The sequence below is a fragment of the Hypanus sabinus genome, chromosome 2, assembly GCF_030144855.1.
Source record: "Hypanus sabinus isolate sHypSab1 chromosome 2, sHypSab1.hap1, whole genome shotgun sequence".
In the NCBI taxonomy this organism is placed as follows: domain Eukaryota; kingdom Metazoa; phylum Chordata; class Chondrichthyes; order Myliobatiformes; family Dasyatidae; genus Hypanus; species Hypanus sabinus.
Window position 1 is genome coordinate 109,954,230 of NC_082707.1, and position 23,515 is coordinate 109,977,744.

Below are 23,515 nucleotides of genomic sequence, written 5' to 3' on the forward strand. Positions count from 1 at the left end.
TTGAATAAATATCAGAAAGAATTTATAAAAATTGCACTGGCAGTAGCCAAAAAGGCTATTGCAGTTACTTGGAAATCGGATACATACTTAAGTACAGATCGTTGGAAGAAGGAAATTTATGGCTATATTCCACTTGAAAAAATTATTTATAATTTAAGAGATAAATATGAAACATTTTTGAAAATTTGGCGCCCTTATTTACAAAAGACAGGTTTAAATATATAGGTGCTCCGAAGATAAAATAATTGGTTATTTGGGGAAAGAAATAAATATATATACTAAAGTTATTATGAACCCCGTGGAGCATGTGGGGATCTTCCGATATCCAGGCACCCTTTCTTTCTTTTTTTTTCTTTCTTTCTTTTTTTTCTATAGGGATATTAGGGGGGAGGGGGAAGGGTATATACATTTTTCTCATATATTTTCTTTTATTTCTGTAATTATTTGAAAACTCAATAAAAAAAGTTTAAAAAAAAGAAAGAGGATATTTCAGATGTCCTGAAACAGAAAGCCTCATCCTGGGAGCAGATGCTAGAATGCACAGAATGCTCACATATTAGGTGGAATGCACAGAAAATGCAAAGACTTGGGCGGAGCAGACCTTTCAGTTGTTAGACGAGTGGCAGTGCTCTGATGACGTAAAACGACAGCAATTGGTTGAGAGATTGAGGGGACTGGCTGCTGACTTAGTGACAGCCATAAAGGCACAGAACCCCCTTCCACTTCTGCAGCCTACCACATGCAAGCACTAGAGAAGGTGTTTGGAGCAACAGGAAGCCCAGTGGAGCTCATGGTGGGGTTTCAGAACATGTGCCAAGAGAAGGAGGAGAAGCTTTATCTATCTTTCAGCTGGAGAGGCAGCTAAATTGCTTGCGGTGCAGAGGGGCCATTCAGACGGCTGAGGTGGATTAGTTAAGAATGGACCAAATAGCGAAAGGCACCCAGACCCAGAATCTGTTCATTTGGGGTCTCCGACTGTCTCGTAAGATGTGTCCCCCTCCCTCATTTGTTGAGTTGATCAGAGAAGTACGAGAGGAGGAGAATGTGTCGGAGGTGTGGGAGGCCTTCATCAGCAGGGTACAGTCCTCGGTAGTGGTCCCCTGAGATGAAGTGACCATGGATAGCCTGCCCCAGGGAGTAGTAGAGGAGACTGTGGCAGAGTTAAGAACTGAGATGTCCTGATTGTTATCAACGATATTCCTGAAGGCTTAGTGGGGCCAAGCTCCATTGTATTGTTACAGATAAGAGGGTATTTATGCTAAAGCCATACTTGACACAGGGTCCCAGGTCACTTTGCTGTACCGTTCATTTTACAACCTGTATTTGACGCATTTACCATTGACACCAGTCAGTGCGCTAGAGATCTAGGGTCATAGTATAGGTGATTATCTGTATGATGGTTATTTGTCAGTGAAGCTGGAGTTTTCGGAGGCCGATAAAGGTCCTTGATACATTAGCGCTAGTTTGTCCGGACCCCGTTGAGAAGGGCAGCGTTTCAATTCTTGTGGGGACCAACACTCCTAATGTAAGGAAGCTCAAGGCAGCCTGCAAGGAGAAAGCTGGAGAGAGCTTCCTGAGAACATTCTCCATTCACCCGGTGATTTGAACTGCTTTTGAGGAAGTGCGTGGCTGCATTGAGCCAGATAACATGTTTAGATGAGGAACTGTGTGGTTCACCCAGTCAAACCCAATCATGTTATGGCACAGGGAAGTAGAGAGAGTAATGGGAAACCAAATTTCCCAGAATGCCGGCGGCGAGGAGGCCTGTACTGCAGAAACCCTTGGTTGTACAGATGAACATGATGGCAGAGATTGTCAGGAACACTACAAAGAAGGAGATCACCTTCAAGCAGGGTTGCCCCAGCACATCTCTTCCCTGTGATGATAATGTCTAGTGTTCCTGCGAGACAAACCGTGGAGAAACTATCTGAAAAAAGGGGGAAAGTTGACTACTGAGTCATTCAATTTTGGGGACTCCCCGGTACCTGTGGGTTGGAAGAGGAAGTTGATAGAGAAGATGTTGAAGCTGGAAGGTCTATTCCACTGACGAGTTTGACATGGGTTGTTCCAAGAGCACGTGTCACGTTATCTGGGTGACTGAGGATACCCCGTTCAGAGAGAGGTTGTGGCAACAGGCCCCTGCAGAGGTGGAAGGCGTTTGGCAGCATTTGTGTAAGTTGAAGGAACCTGGGATCATCACCAAGTCCCAAAGCCCCTATGCGTCCCAGTAGTAGTGGCCAGGAAGAAGAATGGAAAGGTAAAGAGGTGTGTGAACTATAGGACTCTGAACAGGCGCACCATCCCCGGCCAGCATACGGTCCTGAGGATTGAAGACACGCTGGTTTGTCTGAGCGGTGCAAAGTGGTTCAGTGTGCTGGACTTGACGAGTGGATATTAGGAAATTCCCATGAGTGAAACTGACAAAGACAGCATTTATACGTCTACTGAGATTCTTCCAGTTCAAAAGGATGCCCTAGGGCCTATTGGGAGTCACTATGACATTCCAGCGTGTCATGGAGAAAACGGTGGATGATAAAAACTTGCTTGAGGTATTGGTGTACCTGGATGACCTCAAGGTGTTTGGGTCAACCTCGGAGGAAGATGAAGTGAGGCTACCGAAGGTGCTGGACCACCTGAAAGCTGAAGGGTTAAAACTTTCCCTGGACAAGTACCAGTTCTACAAGACATCTGTCAGCTATGTTGGGCACATGGGATGGAGTAGCTAAAAACTTGTCTAAAAGCTGATTTATACCTCTGCATAGTAGCCTATGCTGCAGCCTTTGTAAGTGGCTTGTGCTGTTGTGAGCATTTATACCTGTGCGTTGGTGTGTCTGCGTCACTCTGCAATTCACCGCCAAAATGCTAGTTGGCGGTGGGGTTTCTATACCACTGTGTAGAGTTTCTTCATGTACTTCAAACATTGGCGACTGAGCGCATCATGTTGGCGTTGGAGCTAATAAATGTTACGCAAAGGTTACTCTTATTGAAATTACTGCAACGCAGAAAAGAGAGAAGACATGGAGGAGATGGTATGTACGACCATTGAATGGATTGAGGCAGAAGGAGGGTGAATTCTCTGTGCTTATTCGGCCACTAAGAGACATGGACGAGAAAATGCATTTCAAATATTTTCAGATGTCGGCATTTAACGATTTGGTTTATCATCTCCAACCGTTTATTTTGCATCACTGTACGCATAGTATGCCTATAGACAGGAGGAAATGCGATGCTACCAAGTGGACCAATCACAATTATTGCAGTCTGCATCGCCGCGACATGCAGTTACATTTTTGGAGAGGTGTGCATCAGGCTAGGGCGTAGGGTACAGCTTAGGTTACGCTGCTATGCTGTACCTACAGCGTTCATTTGATGCAGAAGTATAAATCAGCCTTAAGATAGAAGCGGTGACCACATGGCCAAGGCCCCAGACTGTGAGCGCCTTGTGCTCATTCCTTGGGTTCATTGGGGACTATCAGAGGTTTGTGAAGGGCTACGTGAAAGTGAGTCACCCTTTAACTCAGCCGCTGTGTGGTTACCCTCGAAGAAAGGAGGAGAACAAAAGGGGAGGAGGGTAAAGAATACCTTAGCCCTTCGGAGCCATTTGGACCGTTGTGGGATACAAAATGTGAGGAGGCCTTTCAGTCGCTGAAGGAGCTGCTGACCCAGGCGCCGGTGCTGGCTTTTGCAGATCCTCAACTGCCGTATGTACTGCATACGGATGCCAGCAGAGAAGGCTTCTGGGGTGTTGTGTATCAGGATTGGGGCGCCGGATTGAGACCTGTTGTCAGCCAGAGTCTGTCACCCTCTAAGTAAAACTAGCCCATGCACAAGTTGGAGTTTCTGGCATTGAAATGGGCTGTGGTGGATAAGCTGAGTGAATACCTCTATGGTGCCAAGTTTGATGTGCAGATGGACAATAATCCCCTAACTTGATATCCTGACCTTGATGAAATTGGATGCCACAGGCCATTGGTGGTTGGCAGCATTGTCTGCCTATGATTTCAGCCTGAAGTACCAGCCAGGAAGTAGGAACATTGATGCTGATGCTGAAGGGCTTGACAGGGATGAAAAGTGGGACAGCGTTCCTGTCTCAGGAGTGAAAGCCATGAGCCTGTTTGTCATCAAGGAGAAGGCAGATGGAAAGCAAGGGCAGGATTGAGCAGTAGATCAACTGGGAGCTTCTGATGACACCATTCCACAAGTTTACTGTAACCTGACTGCTCTGAAGACAAACCAGTTACCAGAGTTGAGAGCTGCTCAGCGAGATGACCCAGGTATTGGTACCATTTGGTCAGTGGTCGAAAAGGGAGACATGGTCAAAGTGCAGAAGACAAAACATGCTGCAGTGCGTCCATTACTGAGAAAATGGCCCAGATTGGAGTTGAGGAACCGGATCCTATACTGGGTCATGTTACCTCTGGAGTGGCCTCAACATTCTCAGCTGGTTCTGCCTGAGAAATATCAGAAATATTGTGTTGAAGTCACTTGATGATGATTTTGGACATTTGGGGTATGAAAAGACCTATGGGTTGCTCAGAGACCGGTTTTACTGGCCCTGAATGAAGCTGGAGGTTGAAGAATACTGCAAGTCGTGCATTCGATACATATGGAGCAAGATGCTGCCTATAAGGGCAGCTCCCTTGTCCCACTTGCAGAGTGCGGAGCCCCTTGACCTGGTGTGTATGGATTTCCTGTCAATAGAGCCAGATGCCAGCAACACGGCGAATGTCTTAGTCATCACAGACCACTACACTAGATATTCGCAAGCTTTTCTTACCAAGGATCAGAGGGCATCCATAGTGCCCAAAGTGTTATGGGAGAAGTATTTCATTTATATTGGCCTTCCCAAATGGATACATAGTGATCGGGGATGGGATTTCGAGAGTAGGCTCTGTGGTGAACTACGTATACCTGTCTGGACACGCCCCCCTGCTGACTGTTCCTGTGGCTTCTCCCACAGACCCCTGTATAAAGGCGATTGGAGGTACTGCTCCTCCTTCAGTCTCCAGGATGTTGTGTGATGGTCTCTTGCTGCTGACCGTGCTTTCTTCCAGCTAATAAAAGCCTATCTCTCGCCTCATGTCTCCGAGAGTTATTGATGGTGCGTCAGGCTCATACTTGAGTTACTGGGCATGCTTGGAGTCGAGAAGTCAAGGACTATTCTTTGTCACCCGCAGGGTGATCCCCAGCCAGAGAGGTTTAATCAGACCTTGATAGACATGCTCGGAACCTTGGAAATCAGCAAAAGAACACATGAAGTCAACATATTGGACATCTAGTCCACTGCTACAACTGTACCAGAAATGAAGCTACCAGGTACTCACCATATTATCTGATGTTTGGGTGTGAGGCGATCTTTGTTTTGGGTCTGACAAGGAAGACCTACCACTGACGACTTATCGGAAGTATATGTCTGATGTGAGAAGGGAGCTGAAAAAGGCTTATGAATTAGCTGAGGTCACAGCTGGTAAGCAGAGTCAAGGAAATAAGAGAAGGCATGATCAAAAGGATAGGTTCTCCCAACTTAGGCCAAAAGACCAAGTCCTCATAAGGAATTTGGGGCCACCTGGGAAGCATAAGTTGGCTGTCCGCTGGGCGGCTGCACCCTATGTGGTGGAGAGTCAGTTGCAGGATGAAACCAGAGGAGGGGAATGGGCCTGTCAATACTCTCCATCAGAACCATCTCTGCCTCTAGAACAAGAGGTGCGTGTTGGCCCAAACCCCGACCTGGAAGGACCAGCAGCAGGAGAGATTAGACCAGCTCCCACCACTGATGGGATACGGACTCGGGAGGTGTGGTAATGCTGCCTTTTGCAAACTTCCCACTGATTGAGGAAGAGATTCTCATGCTGAGCCAGGTGAAGTCAGGGGAGCTACCTGTGGACAGACTGGGTTTCAGCAGGAGCCTGAAAAGGATGGTCAAGGGACAGAGGGGTCCGAGTTGCAGGAGGGTACGAGTGATAGACTGAGGGGGGCCTCGCAGGTAGACCAGAGGTATCCCCAGTGGTGTTGACACCCGAAGAAGTAGATGAGGGGGTAAGGAAGTCTGAAAGAATCAGGAGACCACTGGATAGGCTGGCCCTTGTAGCACCAGGGTAACCGTATGTGGCACCTATCGCCTTGGGGAGATATGTCACTGCCTTTTACACCTGGATTTGACTTAGTGCTTTGTATGAAGGGTTGGCAAATTATCTCAATGGCATGAAGGCATGGCTAAGTTTGGTGGGGGGATAGTGTAACATGCTGGGAAAGGTTTCACTGCTGATGTAATGGTCTTTCTGTAGAGCTGTCCAATGACAAGAGTGTGATTTCATGCCGTGTGCCTGACTCCAGGGTGATCTGGGTCTTTTGTTCAGCAGAGACGAAGAGAGAAGACGCTGGAACGGGACCGTGACCCAACGAAGCCCGGGGAGATCGAAGGAGGATCAGTGAAGGGAAACCGTGAGCTCCAACTTGTGCATGTTAGACTGTTCCATTAAATGGGCCCTTTTCTATTTGTTTTAATTTGCTAACCCTTTAGTCAAATTAAGAATTATAAAGCTAAATTGTTTCATTGCATCTGGTGTACTGTCTGTTATTTCGTGGTACTGATTAGTAACAGGGTAGCAGATCACACTGCATCCACACAAACAGAAGGTTTTGCACCTCAATTTCACACATTTGGTGGGGTCAGAGATTGTCTTCCCTAGACTTAGGCAGCTGACAGAACCTGAGGGTTACAATAGTTAGCACAAACAAGATGAGCCAAAGGACCCACTCCTGTGCTGTATGACTCTACAACTCAATATGTAATAGTCAAAGTGCTTTGTCCCAGTGTGCTTGTCATGTAATTACAAATGATTAGAAAGGGTGACATGATCTTGTCTGAGGGAAGGCTTGTGTTGGGTCTAAACACCAGGGGAGACTTTTTGTGCCAAATGGCCCATTTCTGTGATATATCACGTGAAATAAATAATCCCTAAATTTATTTTGCTACAAAGGCTGTAAAATGTGTTGATTTACACTTTTAAAAGGTTTGACACAACAAAGGTTTGAGGTGGAGTAATGATGATGCTAAATTACAACTCCTTTGTGTTCATTTATGAAAACAGCTTAATTTCTGCCTTTGATGTCTCTCCTTTTCACTTTCAGGGTGGATGGGATTCTGTTGAAGACCCTGACCTGGAGTTACACTCAGACTTCAGCTCTTCGCTGTGGTGGGACCTGCTCCCGGGGTTTCGTGGCCTAGTGGTCAGGCTGATTCTATGTCGATGCCACTGACTGAGGTGTCACAGGAGAAAACGGAACATTAGAAACAGCGGATCAGCTGTCAGAGGCTGTGTACTTGGTGAGTTGTGCTCTCTCTTTATCTTTCTCTCTCTGTTGCTGAGAGGGTGAGATTGTTGCTGATTCTCAGGTCACAGGACTTGGGGGAGAAAAACGACGTGACAGACTTCCAACACTGTAAATCAGCGTGTTGTTTTCTTATGGCCCCCTCCTCCCCGCTGTGAAAGGGGACACCTCGTTTTCTCTTTATTAGTGAGAGAGAGCTTGTGGCAGGTTGAATTGTTGGGCAAACAATTAGTTTCTGTTGTACTGCATATCGTGGTCTTTATTGGGGGCCTTGCTACTGCATGTTTGGTGGGTGGAGGTTGCTGATGCTTTTTTGCGGAAGCGGTTGCGGGTGGGAGGGGTTGTTGCTTTTCATAGGAGTGGGGGGGCTTTGGGGTGCTAATATTTTAACTGTCACTCATTCTTTGGGGCACTTTTCTGTTTTTGTGAATGTCTGTGAAGAAAAAGAATTTCAGGATATAAATTGTATACATTTCTCTGATATTAAATGGAACTATTGAATAGGAAACACATTCATACTACTAAGAAAACTGATGAACAGATGGAAAAGAAATTTGCCAAAGCTCTCAAAAACTAAGTCATCAGCTAGAGAACTACTGATCCAGAGACAGCCCTGAATAAAGGTCATGTCAATAAAGGTGATTAAATGTTCTTGGATTCTTGGATTCAAGATGAATAGAATTAATAGTTTTAGTAGAGAAGACATCTTTGCAAGGCATATTTGCAAGATGTAAAATAAAATCATGTGTTGGTGTTTTCTAAATCTCTAATGTGGAACAGTATCTTTCAATGGCAAATGTATAAATTATTGAATGGAATCAGATAGCAGAGGAAACAGTGCTTTGCTTGACCATGTTCAATTCAAACAAAAAGCAGCCATCGAATCCCACATTCCCTCTTGCATCCCAATCATCTATCTTCCCATACTCTCTTGCCACCCACCTACATGACAAACAGATTTCACTAGCCAATCAGACTAACAACTAGCACGACCTTGACTACAGAGAAGACGTAAAGGCCATCGACAGCACCCATGATCAGGATGTAACCTGGGCCTTTGGTGCTCTGAGGCAAGAAACTAGCCGCAGTGCTACTATGTTGACCTGATTGTTGAAGATGCAATAATTATTCAATAAGGAGACTAGGACTCTAACAAATCTTGTGGGAAATCTCTCTATCCTGGATTTAAAATTAACTCTGCACTTGCTGCCAATGCCCATATGTGAGAGGAAGTTTCAACTTCCTATCATCCATCCATATTTCCCAGCTTCATTCCTGAAAGGCCCAGTCTAACTTCTAGACTGTGCTCCTATTTCTAGATCTCTGGTCAGGCCATATGCACATAGTCACCAAGCCATATAACTGCATCCTCACTGGCAATGTGAAGCTCCTATTGCCTCAAACAGCTCTTGGCACAATGCATTGCAATTGGTGTTTTGCCACTGCTGTGTTTGGGTTAATAAAAAGACATCTAGCTTGAAGATATGGGAGCATTCTGTGGGATCTGTGATAGGGCACCTTTTTGATGACAATACAGATGATGCCAAAGGCCTTTACATCTGAATTGATTATTGACTTGGTCAGGAAATCAGCTGAATAACAGGTATAGAGTGAGCACACGGTAAGATTGCCACATAGACACTGTGTGCCCAATATTATCCTCAAGAAGCTAGGTCAAGGCCGTAACTATTCAATAACACAGATAATGAGGTGAAAAGCAGTCATGTGACTGAATTTGCTGATGACGCTAAAAGAGCAACTTTGTAAGTAACCTGGATGGAAACATTCAACATATTAATAGATTTGGTGTGTAGAAGATCCAATAGCAAATGGATTTCAATGCTACAAATATGAACTGAAATGTCTGCATATACCACTAAACTGTCATGGATATTAAAGAAAAAATCATAAAGCAACTGGAACACAAGAGGGGTGGAATAGTGCGGTGGGTACATAAGACCCTGGTTAGACCACACCTTGAGTGCAGATCCAGGCGCTACATCCAACAAAGGAGAGATTACCTCGGAGGGATGGCAGCACCAATTTCCAAAAATGATACTTGCACTCAGTGAATTTCAGTATATTTCTTGTACTTTGGGCAGACAAAGGTGGTTTAGATGAAGTTTTCAAGAGGGATTAGAACATAGAACATTACAGCAAAGTACAGGCCCTTCAGCCCACAATGCTGTACTGACTCTTTAACCTACTATCAATATAGCCCTTCACTCCAACGCAGCCCTTCATTTTTCTATCATCCGTGCTCTATTATCTAAAAATCTTTTAAAAGCCACTATATATCTGCCTTTACCACCACCACAACCTCCTGGCAGGGTGTTCCACGCACCCACTACACTCTGTTTAAACAAAACGCCTCTCATATTCCTCCTATACTTTCTTCCAATCACCTTAAAATTTTGCCCCCTTGTATTAGTCATTTCTGCCTTTGGAAAAAATCTCTAGCTATCCATATTATGACTCTAAAGATCTTCTACAGCTTTATCAAGTCACCTCGTACCCATCTTCATTCCAAAGAGAGAATGGCTAAGCAGACTCAGTGAGTTAAATGACCTAATTCTGCTCCGAAATCTTATGTTCTTAAAAGCCTTAGCTTGCTCAAGCTAGCTTCATTAGACATGCCCTGTACTCTGGGCAGCATCCTGGTAAATCTCCTTTGCACCCTCCCCAAAGCTTCCATTGCCATTGACCAAAACTGAGCACAATATTCCAAGAGTGGTCTAAGCAGAATTTTATACAGCTGAAACATTACCTCATGACTCTTGAACTCAACCTCATGACTAATAAAGACCAACACACTATATGCCTTCTCAGCAACCACATCAACTTACACGACAATTTTGAGGATCTATGGGTGTGGATCCCACAATCCCTTGGTTCTTCCAGACTGCCAAAAATCCTGTCATTAACTCTGTATTCTGCCTTCAAATCCAACCTGCACACTTTTCCAGATTGAACTCCATCTGCCACTTCTGAGTCCAGCTCTGCATCCTGTCAATGTCCTGTTGTAACCTACAAGCCTCCACACTACCCACAGCTCCACCATTGTTCATTTCATATGCAAACTTACTAACCCCTTCCACTTCCTCATCCAAATCATTTATAAAATTGAGAAAGAGCAGGGGTCCCAGAACAGATCCCTGTGGGACACCACTGGTCAGAATCTGCTCCATGTATGGGCAAACCAACTCTGCACCCACACAGCCATGTTTCCCTAGATCTCATACCGCTTGACTTTCTGAGCAAACCTACCACCGGAACGTTGTCAAGCACCTTATTGAAATTCATATACACCTCATCCACTGCTCTACTTTCATCACTGTGCTTTGTCACATTCTCAAAGAATTCAGTCAGGCTCTTGAGGCATGAGCTGCCCCTCATAGAGCCATGCGGGATCTTCTCTAATAATTTGTCCACCACTGAAGTAAGACTCATTCATCTATAATTCCCAGCATTATCCGTACTCCCTTTTTTGAACAAATGAATATATTTGCCTTCCTGCAATCATCTGGTACTACTCCAAAGGCCAGTGAAGATGCAAAGATGCAGCAATCTCTTCCCTCACTTCCCATTGTAACCTATGGTATATCTCATCTGGCCCCGTGATCTATCCATCCCAATGTTTTTCAAAAGTTCCTGCACATTCGCTTTCTTTTCATTGACATGTTCAAAACTATCAGCCTATTTTGCATTGAATTCACAAACATCATGGTCCTTCTCATTGGTGAGGGGTAACTAGAGAGAATCTACTTCAGCTGTTCTTTTAAATGCACCTGCTCCATATCAAACCCTCTGCAGTCCAACGTGCCATATACCTTATATACTTAGTCATAAGGTGACATCATCACAGACTTCACAGTCTGCCCTCAGTAATTATATAATTAATTCAGCTTCACCTTCAGTTGGTAACATCTAATGAGGGTCTTCATCAAATACCTTTTGGAAATTCATATAAGATCATCCATAGGTGTTTCCCTGTCCATTGCTTTTGTTACCTTTACAACAATTTCAACAAGTTTATCTAAAAATGCCTATCCTTTACACTTTCTTGCTGCCTTTTTCTATCCAAATCAGCTCCTTTGAGGCATTTTGGTCTTAACTATCATTTAGTCTCCTCCAACAACTGATGTTAAGCTAACCATTCAATAGTTCCTGATTTACTATCTCCTTTCTTAAAGAGAAAATCAGTATGTGCAATTTTCCAGTCTAAAGGAGCACAACAAAAAAAATAGAGAGAGCTTTGGAAAATCACAGGATTTGTAACCAAAATGTTCACCTGGAAATGAGGTCCTGGAAACTATCTCACCCTTGGGAGTTGGGACATTATATTGCAGTTGTACAAGTCATTGGTGAGGCTGTACTTGGCATGCTGTGTAGAGTTTTGGTTTTGAATTATAGGAAAGACATGGTTAAATTGAAGAGTGCAGAAAAGATTTGTGAGGATGTTGTCAGAATCAAAAAACCTGAGTTATAGGAAGAGGTTAGCCAGACTGGGTCTTTATTCCTTGGAATATCAGACAATAAGGGGTGAACTCATAGAAGTGTTTAAAATTACAAGAGGCATGGTGGACAGTATGGCCTTTTCCCAAGGTTAGGTGAGCCCAGACCTAAGGGGCTTAGATTTATTGTGAAAGGGGAAAGATCCCAAGGGGCAACTTCTTCATTCAGAGGTTGGTGAAGAAATTGGCCAGAGGAAGAGATGGAGGTGGGTTCAATAGAATCTTTAAAGAGGTACTTGGATAAGGACATGGAGAGGCAGGGCTTGTGCTGAATGCATTCATTCCTCAACAACTAAGTACTCCTGAAAAATGGAACTTTCTTTACTCTTGGATATAAACTTGTTCTGTGTTTCACTGATATTTTTCTTGCCGATATTCCTTTAAATTTAGCAAACTTACCAGGTTTACAATGATAGTCTCTGATTTATCAAGTTTCATAGTTTTCCCTCTCAACCACTATATTGAATTCTAGCGTATTTTGAAAACTATTAGATAAATGTTCACATACTCTTGGACTGTTAACTGAAACTGTTGCACTGTTCAATTCTCTCTTATGGTTCCAGGGCAGGGCATTTGTCGCATTAAGTTACCTTGTGCACACTCCATAAATTCATTCCCTTTCAGACAATGAACTCATTGTTTATTTTCATCCATATGCTAGACAAAACTTCCTATTAAATCAGACGGGTGAAAGATCTTGGGTTCAAGCTCCTTTCCTAAAATTAAAGGTGAAACTCCTGTGTAAAACAGATGGAGGTGCTGTCTTCCAAAGAGATGTGAAACAAAGTTATTGTCTGCCTTCTTAATGGTGAAAGTTGATGCACCATCAATAACTCTGTCTGAGATGTAAAGGCGAGATATCGGCTTTTATTGACTGGAAGAAGGAACAAGCAGTGGTTGACCACCATACTACATCCTGGAGACAGAGAGGCCGGGCTCAGACCTCAATCGCCTTTATACCGGGGTCTGTGGGAGGAGCCACAGGAGCAGTCAGCAGGGGGCTTGTCCAGACAGGTATATGTAGTTCACCACAAAAGTAAAGGCTCAATGTTGAAAGTAATAACAGAAAATACTAGAAATACTAGGTTAGTCAGGCCACAGCTGTTGGAAGACAAAGGATACTGCTTCTTAAGATCCTGAGGCTATTTTAAAGCTGAGATAGTGAGCAAAATACTCTTGAAGAAGTCTCATAAGTTCTCCTCAAAGTCTCTTACGATATTTGTCCTTCAACTAACAGCAATTAAAGCAGAGTCTTTAGTCATTGCAATTGGCTTCTTCTGTGCACAGCTTATCCCCAGAATGACGGCAGTGATTCTACCTTTTCTTCTACTTTTAAACCCACAGATACAGGAATTCTGAAATGAACTGGAAAATTCTCAGGGCTCGGGCAATATGGTGAACAAGAAAAGGACAATGCATTTCAGGTCACTGATATATTTGCCTCAACTGGAAGAGTTTAAGAACAAGAAAAATCTTTAGCAATACACACAAAATGCTGGAGGAGCTCAGCAGGCCAGGCAGCATATAGGAAAAGAGTACAGTTTATGTTTCAGGTCTCGGCCCAAAACATCAACTAAACTTTTTTCCATAGATGCTGCCTGTCCTGCTGAGCTCCTCCAGCATTTTGTGTGTGTTGCTCAGATTTCCAGAATTTGCAGATTTTCTCTTGTTTGTGAAAAATCATTAGCATCTGGATTCTTGCCAGAGAGATTCCACACACAGAAGAAAAACTTAGAGTGAATTAAATGCTAAAATAATATACTCCAGATGCTGGAAACTTACTGAGTGTTTCCACCCTCTCTGTCTTTACTTCTCACAGACTGCATAGACTATGAAGTGCTTTGTATTGTTCTGGAGTTGCAACCCTTGTGCTGAAATATCAGCCTTGTGCACAAGTCCCTGGCTGGATCTTGAACCAGCTAATTCAAGTAATTAGGAATTAAAATAGTGAGAGCTGATATTTGCTATCAACTGATTTATGCTGGCATACCAAGTTAATGTTACATAATCAAACATATTTTTTAGTGATAGCCCACACCACCTGTTACACACACGTGACCAATTAGCTCACTAACTCATATCGCCTTGGAGTGTGGGAGGTAACTGGAGCATCTGGAAGAAATCCATGCAGTCATAGGGAGAACATACAAACTCCTTACAGAAAGTGGCAGAATTTAATCTGGCTAACTACTACGCAACCTTGCCACCCTAACCACTTAGAATCTCCTCTAAACAAATTTAATAGAAATATTTTCATATATTTTCTTATATTCTCCTGAGGAAATATGATTCTGTACACTACCTAAGAGAACTTTCAACATTCTTGAACCCTGACCACATTGCAAATCAAAGAAAAACTACAGCTGCTGAAAATCTGAAATAGAATCTGAAAATGCTGGAAATACTCAGCAGGTCAGGCAGCATCTGCAAAAAGAGAAACAGTTAACATTTAGGGTCTGCAAACCTGCAACCATACTGGAAAAGCGAGATAAAGCTAGAATTCAATAGGAAAGAAGGCCGGGAAGGGATGTGTAGAAAATGACCATGATGTACTCAAGTCCCTAAGACTTTTGCACAGTACTGTGATAATTTTATGTATTGCACTGTACTGCCGCTGCAAAATAAAACAAATGTCCTGATATATGTGAGCAATGATAAACCTGATTCTGATATGAGATTCTATTGTGGACTAAGACTGGGAAGGGGGCAGTGAGTTGGGAATAGGAGAAAGGAGAGGGAGGAAGCAGGAAGCACCGAAGAGACCTTTGGTAATGATCAGTAAACCAATTGTTTGGAATCAAATTACCTTTCCTGGTGTCTCAGGGCTGAACGTGTCTACAACTGTGCCAACCCCCCAACCCAGCATTCCTTCTCAGTCACATGCCCCACAGCCCTCCTGTGGCACACCACCTTCACCATTCCAACATCCTTTGCTCCCTCCAGATTTACAAACTCGCTCTCTGCTCCACATTGACAAAGTCACCCTAGTTGTGATGTACATACTGTACAGTACTGTGCAAAAGTCATGGACACTCTATGTATCTTCAACTCTTGCACGGTACTGTACACGTGTACATCTGTAATTTCCAGCTGTGGGCCAAAGGACAGGGAGCAAACCATTTCTCAGACTATAGTATGTTGTCAGATATTGCAACTTCAGATCAATCATGACAACAACCTGCATTTATTCGCAATCTTCTTTTCTTGTAGAATAATTCAATGAGCTTCAGGCAGTATGATTTGACAAAAAATTGACATAGAGGCAAAAGAGGAAATATATTTGACTCAAAGTTTGGTCCAGCAGGTAGGACAGGAGAGGCAAGAAATTTCCGGAAGGGTTTTCCAGAGTGTATTGTTACATACCCGTGACACGTGACAGTGGTGTACTTGTCACATGACTGGTGTTGAAGCTATGCTGGACTTGAGGTAATGGTCTTGTGATGGTGGAGTGACGTCATTTTCACGCCAGTAGAGGTCATGTGACAGTTTTTTTTTTACAGGGTATAAAAGGATGATCCCTCCCTGTGAGGAGGGGCAGTTCGTGGCTGGATTTGCCAAGTTGACTTCATGGCATTGCGTGATTTAATGTTATGACGCAGTTTAGTTGAAGGATGAAGTTTTATCTAATGCCTGAAGTTTAAAAGGTCATTGCCAGCAGCTTCTGTATAATACTGCTAGTTGAGAATCAGTGGAGAGCGAAGATCAGAGTTCGGGAGTTAAAAGATCGAGGAGAATCGATTTCGACGGTGAAACAGGTTCGACCTTGTTTGATCCTTATTGGAAGGAATTCGTTGACTGTTCCCGTATTAATCCCTGTGAATAGCAGAAAGGATTGGGAACAGTTTTGTAAAGGAAAGGTCAGTGCCTTTAAGCCTTTACATTTCATCTTCGTAAAATTCTTCGTGGGAAAAGTTCGATTTGGGAACCGAAGCAACACGACGTGAAAGAGAATTTAAATCGTCTTAAAAAGTCTCTCCCTTAAGTGGACTGTAAGCATTTTGAACTTTTGCAATACTACTTTGAAGAACTGTTTTTGCAACATCGCTTTAAGAACTGTTTAAGCTTCCTTGCTTTAAGAACTGTTTAAGCTTCCTTGCTTTAAGAACTGTTTAAGCTGCCGCACAGCAGCTGATTTCCGGTTACGTTAGTGATTTGTTTACTTTTGGGGGTTTGTTTTTCAGTGTTTAATAAATGTGTTATTTGTTATAAAAACCCCTGCCTAACTCATATATTTATTGTTGCTTGAATCTGTAACAGTATGTCCCGGGCAATTGTTTGCCCTGTAATAGGGCAGAGAAAGTACATGCATAGTCGGGTGATGGAATCTGGCAAAGTGATGGAGAGAGGCAATGTGGACAATGACCTGATTGTAAAAAGCACGGCGTATCAGCGGGAGCTGTGGTCACATTTATACATCTTTCAAAGTGGCAGAATTAGCGAGAGGGTAGCTGGCAGACCATATGGATTGCCGGACTTCTGAAATTAAGGTAATGTAGCAAGAAGTTATACTGAAACACCACTAATCTACCAACAGGATATTTGTTCCAGAGGTAATCTCGCACTTTGGCCCCAGCAATGAAAAAATTCAATTACAAAGATTGGTTTGAACAACAATCACTGTCAGTAAAACTCAGTAACTGATTGTCGATGATCGTAATGGGAAGAAGAGCAAGCACACATCAATCTGTACTGGGGGATCAGGGATGAAGAGGGTCAGCAACTTTAACTTCCTGGGCATTACTACTAAGGATGACGTCCTGAGCCCAGCACAGAGATTGCAATCACAAGGAAGGCATGCCAACATCTCGACTTTCTCAGACGGTTAAAGAGGTTCAGCATGTCACCAAACACTCTAACAAACAAACATGAGGAAATCTGCAGGTGCTGGAAATTCAAACAACACACACAAAATGCTGGTGGAACACAGCAGGCCAGGCAGCATCTATAAGGAGAAGCACTGTGGACGTTCCCACACATTTTAATTCCATGTCCCATTCCCATTCTGATATGTCTATCCAACTGTCAAGATGAAGCCACACTCAGGTTGGAGGAACAACACCTTATATACCGGCTGGGTAGCCTCCAACCTGATGACATGAACATTGACTTCTCTATCTTCCGTTAATGCCCCCCCTTCCCTTCTTACCCCATCCCTGATATATTTAGTTTTTCTCCCCCCTCCTTTTTTTCTCTTTCTGCCCATCACTCTGCCTGCTCTCCATCTCCCTCTGGTACTCCCCTCCCCCTTTCTTTCTCCCTGGGCCTCCCATCCCATGATCCTTTCCCTTCTCCAGCTCTGTATCCCTTTTGCCAATCACCTTTCCAGCTCTCAGCTTCACCCCACCCGCTCCAGTCTTCTCCTATCATTTTGCGTTTTCCCCTCCCCCTCCTACTTTCAAATCTCTTACTACCTTTCCTTTCAGTTAGACCTGACGAAGGATCTCGGCCCAAAACGTCGATAGTGCTTCTCCCTATGGATGCTGTCTGGCCTGCTGCGTTCCACCGGCATTGTGTGTGTGTTAATCTAACAAACAGATGTATAGTTTACAGATATGATAGAGTCTGGTATGGCAGCTCAGGTGTGTAGGAACATAAGAAACTGCAAAGGGCAGTGCATTCAGCCCAAAGCATCACACCCACATCCTACCCCTCCATCTACAAAAGATGCCACCTCAAGAAGACAATATCATCAAAAACTCCCACTATCCAGGCCAGGGGTGGGCAAACTTTTTGACTCGAGGGCCATAAAGGGTTCTAAAATTTGACGGGGGGCCGGACCAGGAGCAGATGGACGGAGTGTTTTGGTAATACACCTCATAAGAGAAAATAAAATATCATGGCATATGTAGAAAACATGTGCTTTAATTTCAATTGAAAATGAACAAATGCATTACAACAAAATATCTGTCTTTGAAGTCCCATGGTATTTAGCTATTTATTGAAATGACTTTTAAAACACTGAAAATTAAATGAATAAAATACAGCTTTTTTTAATAGTAAGTTATTATTTTAAAGCACTGAAAATCCTGTTATCCTTCAAGATATTATCATCATCACTCTCCTCCTGACTGTCTTTATTTCAAAAACGGTAGGAGATGCAGGTCTACTTGTCCTGCTCCTTCTTATTCAATTGTCCCCTGTGCCAAAACTCAACAACAACCAGCACAAGGACAGAACAGTGAGAGCGCGCCAGTATGCGGAGTGCGCTATTTGATCTGGAGCGCATTTTTTATTTTGAGAACGTATGTGCACCTGCGCACTACTCATGTCCATCACATAACAGAAATGACATGTAACATGTAAGGCTTATTGAAAAAAATATTTTCAAATGCATTTTTTACATAACACAACGAAGAAACTTATTTTTAATTTCAGTGGGAACAGTGTTGTTGGTCTCCCTTTTTAGCCAGCGCATCAAAGTCTGGATTTAGTTTTGTTGTGGCGATTCTCAGGATGGATCTGAGGTGTTGGTCAGTTAACTTGGATCTGTGGCTGGCTTTGTTGATGTTCATGACGCTGAACGCCTGTTCACACAAATAGGTCGAGCCCAACAAAGAGTAAAGCGCAAATGTGGAGTAATACGCTGCACCTCAACAAAGGTCAATGTATATAGAGTGCGTCATCTATTGGGAAAATGCCAGAATTGCGGGGAAAAAACGTTAACAAGGTTTATTAATATAATTTCATCAAGTTCTGCGGGCTAGATTAAAAATCATATGGCCCCCGGGCCGTAGTTTGCCCATGCCTGATCCAGGCCATGTCATCTTCTTAGAATTACCATTGATCAGGAAGAACAGAAGTCTAAGGTTTTCTATCAACAGTTTCAATTACAGCTACTTCCTTTCAACCATTTGGTTCTTGAATCAACTGGCACAACCAATGTTCCCTTGAATTTTTTCTACTGCTGTGCGGACTAACCATTGCTCTGAGCAGGAAATTTTTACACAACCTGAAAACTGTGTGGTGCTCTAAAGGTGATTTGTGGGGGAGCATTTCAGTTATTTTGCGGCTGCAGTACAGCGGATAGCAGGCACAGCCCTCATCACTGTAGTGCAACACTTTGCACTAAAATTGACTTTTTATTTCATTCCATTTGTGTTCTTTCCTGTAAAACTTGTAAACAGCATTCACAAGAAGAAGATTCATTAAACATAAATTGTACACATGATGTTATATGCCTGTAATACTGCTGCAGGTAAGGTTCTCATCACACCTGTGCAGACGTCCTTGTAATTATGATGCTAAACTCAACTTTGACTAGAGGAACTGGGGGTGGAGAATAGAAGGTTGGGAAGAGATTTGATAGTGGTGTACAAGATTATAATATGCTTGAATGAGATGAGCAAAGTAAACGGTTTCCATCAGTTGAAGGTGTAGACTTAAGGTTTTAGGCAAGAGATATTTAGGACAGAGTGGGATAGCTAATGGCATGCTGATAGCTAGTGGCATGCTGACCTTGTGTGAAGTTTGTGTGCAGTTAATATGTTCTCCCCTTGACTGTTTAGGCTCTCCCTAGGTGTTCTAGTCCTTTCACATCTCACAAGTGTGCAATTGGACACTAAGTTATCCCTGTAGCATAGATGAATTAATGGGAATGTGGGGTGGTTAAAAATAGGATTAGTGAAGGATTTGTACATGTGGTGCTTGGTGTTCAGCGAGCTCCTAGATGGCTGAAGAAACTGTTTCTGAGCTATGGACTGGAATTGGCAGGATTTCGCTAAAGAATGACTGGCTTTGTTCTGTTCTTTATTGTGGGAGTAAAGAACAGTGGTTGTGGTGCTCTATTACTAATAAGATCGTAAGACCACGAGACATAGGAGCAGAATTAGACCATTTGGGCCATTGAGTCTGCTCCACCATTCAATAATGGCTGATCCTCCTCAATCCCACTCCCAAGCCTTCTCCTGGTAACCTTTGATGCCATATCCAATCAAGAACCTATCAAGTTCTGCCTTAAATACACCCAACGACGTGGCCTCTGCTGTTAAATGTGGCGACAAACTCCACAAATTCACCACCTTCTGGCTAAGGAAATTTCTCCACATTTCTTTTTTAAATGGATTCTGCTTTATCTTGAAGCTGTGTCTTCTGTCTAGGACTTTCAACATTCAAAAGGTTTCAATGAGATCTCTCCTCATCTTTCTGAATTGCAATGAGTACAGGCCCAAAGCCATCAAATGATCCTCATAAGATAACCCTTTCATTCCTAGAATCATCCTTGTGAACCTCCTCTGAACCCTCTCCAATGTCAGCACACCTTTTCTAAGATAAGGGGCCTAAAACTTCACAATACTCAAGGTGAGGCCTCACCAGTGCCTTATAGAGCCTCAGCATCACATCTCTGCTCTTGTATTCTAGTCTTTTTAAAATAAATGCTAACATTGCATTTGCTTTCCTCACCACCTGCAAGTTAACCTTTAGGGTGTTCTGCACAAGGACTCACAAGTCTCTTTGCATCTTAGACTTCTGGATTTTCTCACTGTTTAGAAAATAGTCTGCACATTTATTTCCACTACTGAAGTGCATGACCGTGCATTTTCCAACATTGTATTTCATTTGCCATTTGCCATTCCTCTAATCTGTCTAAGTTCTTCTGCAGCCATTCCTCAACACTACCTGCCCCCCCCCACCAGTCTTTGTGTCATTAACATTCTGGGCAACAAAGCCATCTATTCCATCATCTAAATCATTAATATACAGAATAAAAAGAAGTGGTCCCAACACTGACCCCTGTGGGACTCCACTATTCACTGGCGGCCAACCAGAAAAGAATCCTTTTATTCCCACTCGCTGCCTCCTACCAATCAGCCAATGCTCTAACCATGTCAGTAACTTTACTGTAATACCATGGGCTCTTGTGATTGTCTAATCACAAGTTATGAAAAAAACAATCTGGAGATATGTGTTGAAATAGAGCAAAGTTATGATGGCATTAAGGGCGGCTCCTTTGCTTGCATCTTTGGAAACAGCTCTATTTCTGTCCTTTGTATCTCTTACACCCTGACTTTGGTTCTTTGCAGGAATGGGACCCGCTCTCAGTGCCTCACAACTGGCTGCTTTTTGATATGCCAAGGACACAACCTGGATAACTAGGGTGCCTTCTGGGTGCTGGATTTCTGTGGCTCTGGAGTCGGGCTGATTCAATGCCAGTGTCCCTGACTAAAGTGTCGTAGGAGAACATGGAAAATTGGGAGCAGCGGGTTAGCTGCCATGGGCCGTGTGCCCAGAGACCTGAGCCTTTCCGATGCTGATTCTCTGGGCACAGAGCTCGGGGAAAGCGACGCTACAGACTTTTAACATCATAAATCAACGAGTTCTTTGTTATGTCTCCCCTCTCGCTATGAAACAGGGCACCTCTTTTTCCCTTATTAGGGAGAGAGAGAGCCTGTGGTGTGTCGAATACCAGGTGAACGAGTAGTCTTTGGATTCTGCAAGTCTGTGTCTTCATTGATGCTTTGCTGCGCACTTGAGTGCTCAGTGGAGGTCATTGATGCTTTGCTGCGCACTTGAGTGCTCGGTGGGGGTCATTGATGCTTTGCTGCGCACTTGAGTGCTCAGTGGGGGTCATTGATGCTTTGCTGCGCACTTGAGTGCTCGGTGAGGGTCATTGATGCTTTGCTGCGCACTTGAGTGCTCGGTGGGGGTCATTGATGCTTTGCTGCGCACTTGAGTGCTCGGTGGAGGTCATTGATGCTTTGCTGCGCACTTGAGTGCTCAGTGGAGGTCATTGATGCTTTGCTGCGCACTTGAGTGCTCAGTGGGGGTCATTGATGCTTTGCTGCGCACTTGAGTGCTCAGTGGGGGTCATTGATGCTTTGCTGCGCACTTGAGTGCTCAGTGGGGGTCATTGATGCTTTGCTGCGCACTTGAGTGCTCGGTGGAGGGCATTGATGCTTTGCTGCGCACTTGAGTGCTCAGTGGAGGTCATTGATGCTTTGCTGCGCACTTGAGTGCTCGGTGGAGGTCATTGATGCTTTGCTGCGCACTTGAGTGCTCGGTGGGGGTCATTGATGCTTTGCTGCGCACTTGAGTGCTCAGTGAGGGTCATTGATGCTTTGCTGCGCACTTGAGTGCTCAGTGAGGGTCATTGATGCTTTGCTGCGCACTTGAGTGCTCGGTGGAGGTCATTGATGCTTTGCTGCGCACTTGAGTGCTCAGTGAGGGTCATTGATGCTTTGCTGCGCACTTGAGTGCTCAGTGAGGGTCATTGATGCTTTGCTGCGTACTTGAGTGCTCGGTGGAGGTCATTGATGCTTTGCTGCGCACTTGAGTGCTCAGTGGGGGTCATTGATGCTTTGCTGCGCACTTGAGTGCTCGGTGGAGGTCATTGATGCTTTGCTGCACACTTGAGTGCTCGGTGGGGGTCATTGATGCTTTGCTGCGCACTTGAGTGCTCAGTGAGGGTCATTGATGCTTTGCTGCGCACTTGAGTGCTCAGTGAGGGTCATTGATGCTTTGCTGCGCACTTGAGTGCTCAGTGAGGGTCATTGATGCTTTGCTGCGCACTTGAGTGCTCGGTGGGGGTCATTGATGCTTTGCTGCGCACTTGAGTGCTCGGTGGGGGTCATTGATGCTTTGCTGCGCACTTGAGTGCTCGGTGGGGGTCATTGATGCTTTGCTGCGCACTTGAGTGCTCGGTGGGGGTCATTGATGCTTTGCTGCGCACTTGAGTGCTCGGTGGGGGTCATTGATGCTTTGCTGCGCACTTGAGTGCTCGGTGGGGGTCATTGATGCTTTGCTGCGCACTTGAGTGCTCGGTGGAGGTCATTGATGCTTTGCTGCGCACTTGAGTGCTCAGTGAGGGTCATTGATGCTTTGCTGCGCACTTGAGTGCTCGGTGGGGGTCATTGATGCTGTTTTGCTGGTGGGGGAGGGATTGTTGCCTTGCTGCTGGCATTACATTACATGTATCTCCTTAAACCTATTGAGACAGCTGAGGAATTAATGTTAAATGATGAGAGAAAATCTGGGCTAACATGCTGGCATCTATAAGGGAGACAATGACTGTGGTTGATGAGTTAATGTTTAAAAACCCACCCAATTTATTTTGGGCACAGGAGGTACTGCAGATGCTGGAAATCTAGAGCAATACACCCAGTGTGCTGGAGGCACAACTAAGGATGAGAATATACAGTTCACGTTTTGGGCCTTCATCAGGACTTTATTTACTTTGGATCCTAATGTATATGACATTAGTTATGAACTTTCGTTACCTTAAGGCTGTCTCCTTTTAAGGACTGCAGTACAGGACTAAAGGCTCATTAAATTGCATCAATGTTTTGTAGAAAGCTTCCGAGTGGCAATTTTTAAAATCTCTTAAATAAACGAGCTCCTTGTGCCTCCCGTGTAACGCTACACATTCTACAGAGGTTTAGAGTGCACTGAAGGTTCATTGCTCACCACTGTGGACCCACAGTAGTCTCTGCTTGATCTTCAAGTTCTGAAGTTGTTGAGCAAACTATTTGGCACTATGGCATTTAGGGAGAGACGGTTAAAATGAGCATGCCTGGTGTATTTCAGGCTAACTGTCTAGGTTGGCAAGTTACTAGTTTTCACAAGTTCCCCTGGCCTGCAAATCCATGTTCATCATTATACAATGCTGTAAAGCAGTTTTCTCCACTGATGTGCTCCATTTCAGTATTTCATTTGCACAAAATTTGCAGCTTTTT

General features: G+C 44.0%; 1 long non-coding RNA gene across 1 annotated transcript in view; it reads left to right on the top strand.

Annotated features, from left to right (window-relative positions):
* The window catches only part of LOC132405320 (uncharacterized), a 32,044-nt gene extending 10,850 nt beyond the window's left edge, over positions 1-21,194 (top strand). Inside the window, exons 3-6 of the long non-coding RNA XR_009515814.1 lie at positions 5,178-5,316; positions 6,357-6,441; positions 7,132-7,327; positions 20,867-21,194. This is a non-coding gene — a long non-coding RNA (uncharacterized LOC132405320). The remainder of the gene's footprint in view (positions 1-5,177; positions 5,317-6,356; positions 6,442-7,131; positions 7,328-20,866) is intronic.
* The last annotated feature ends 2,321 nt before the right edge of the window (positions 21,195-23,515 follow it).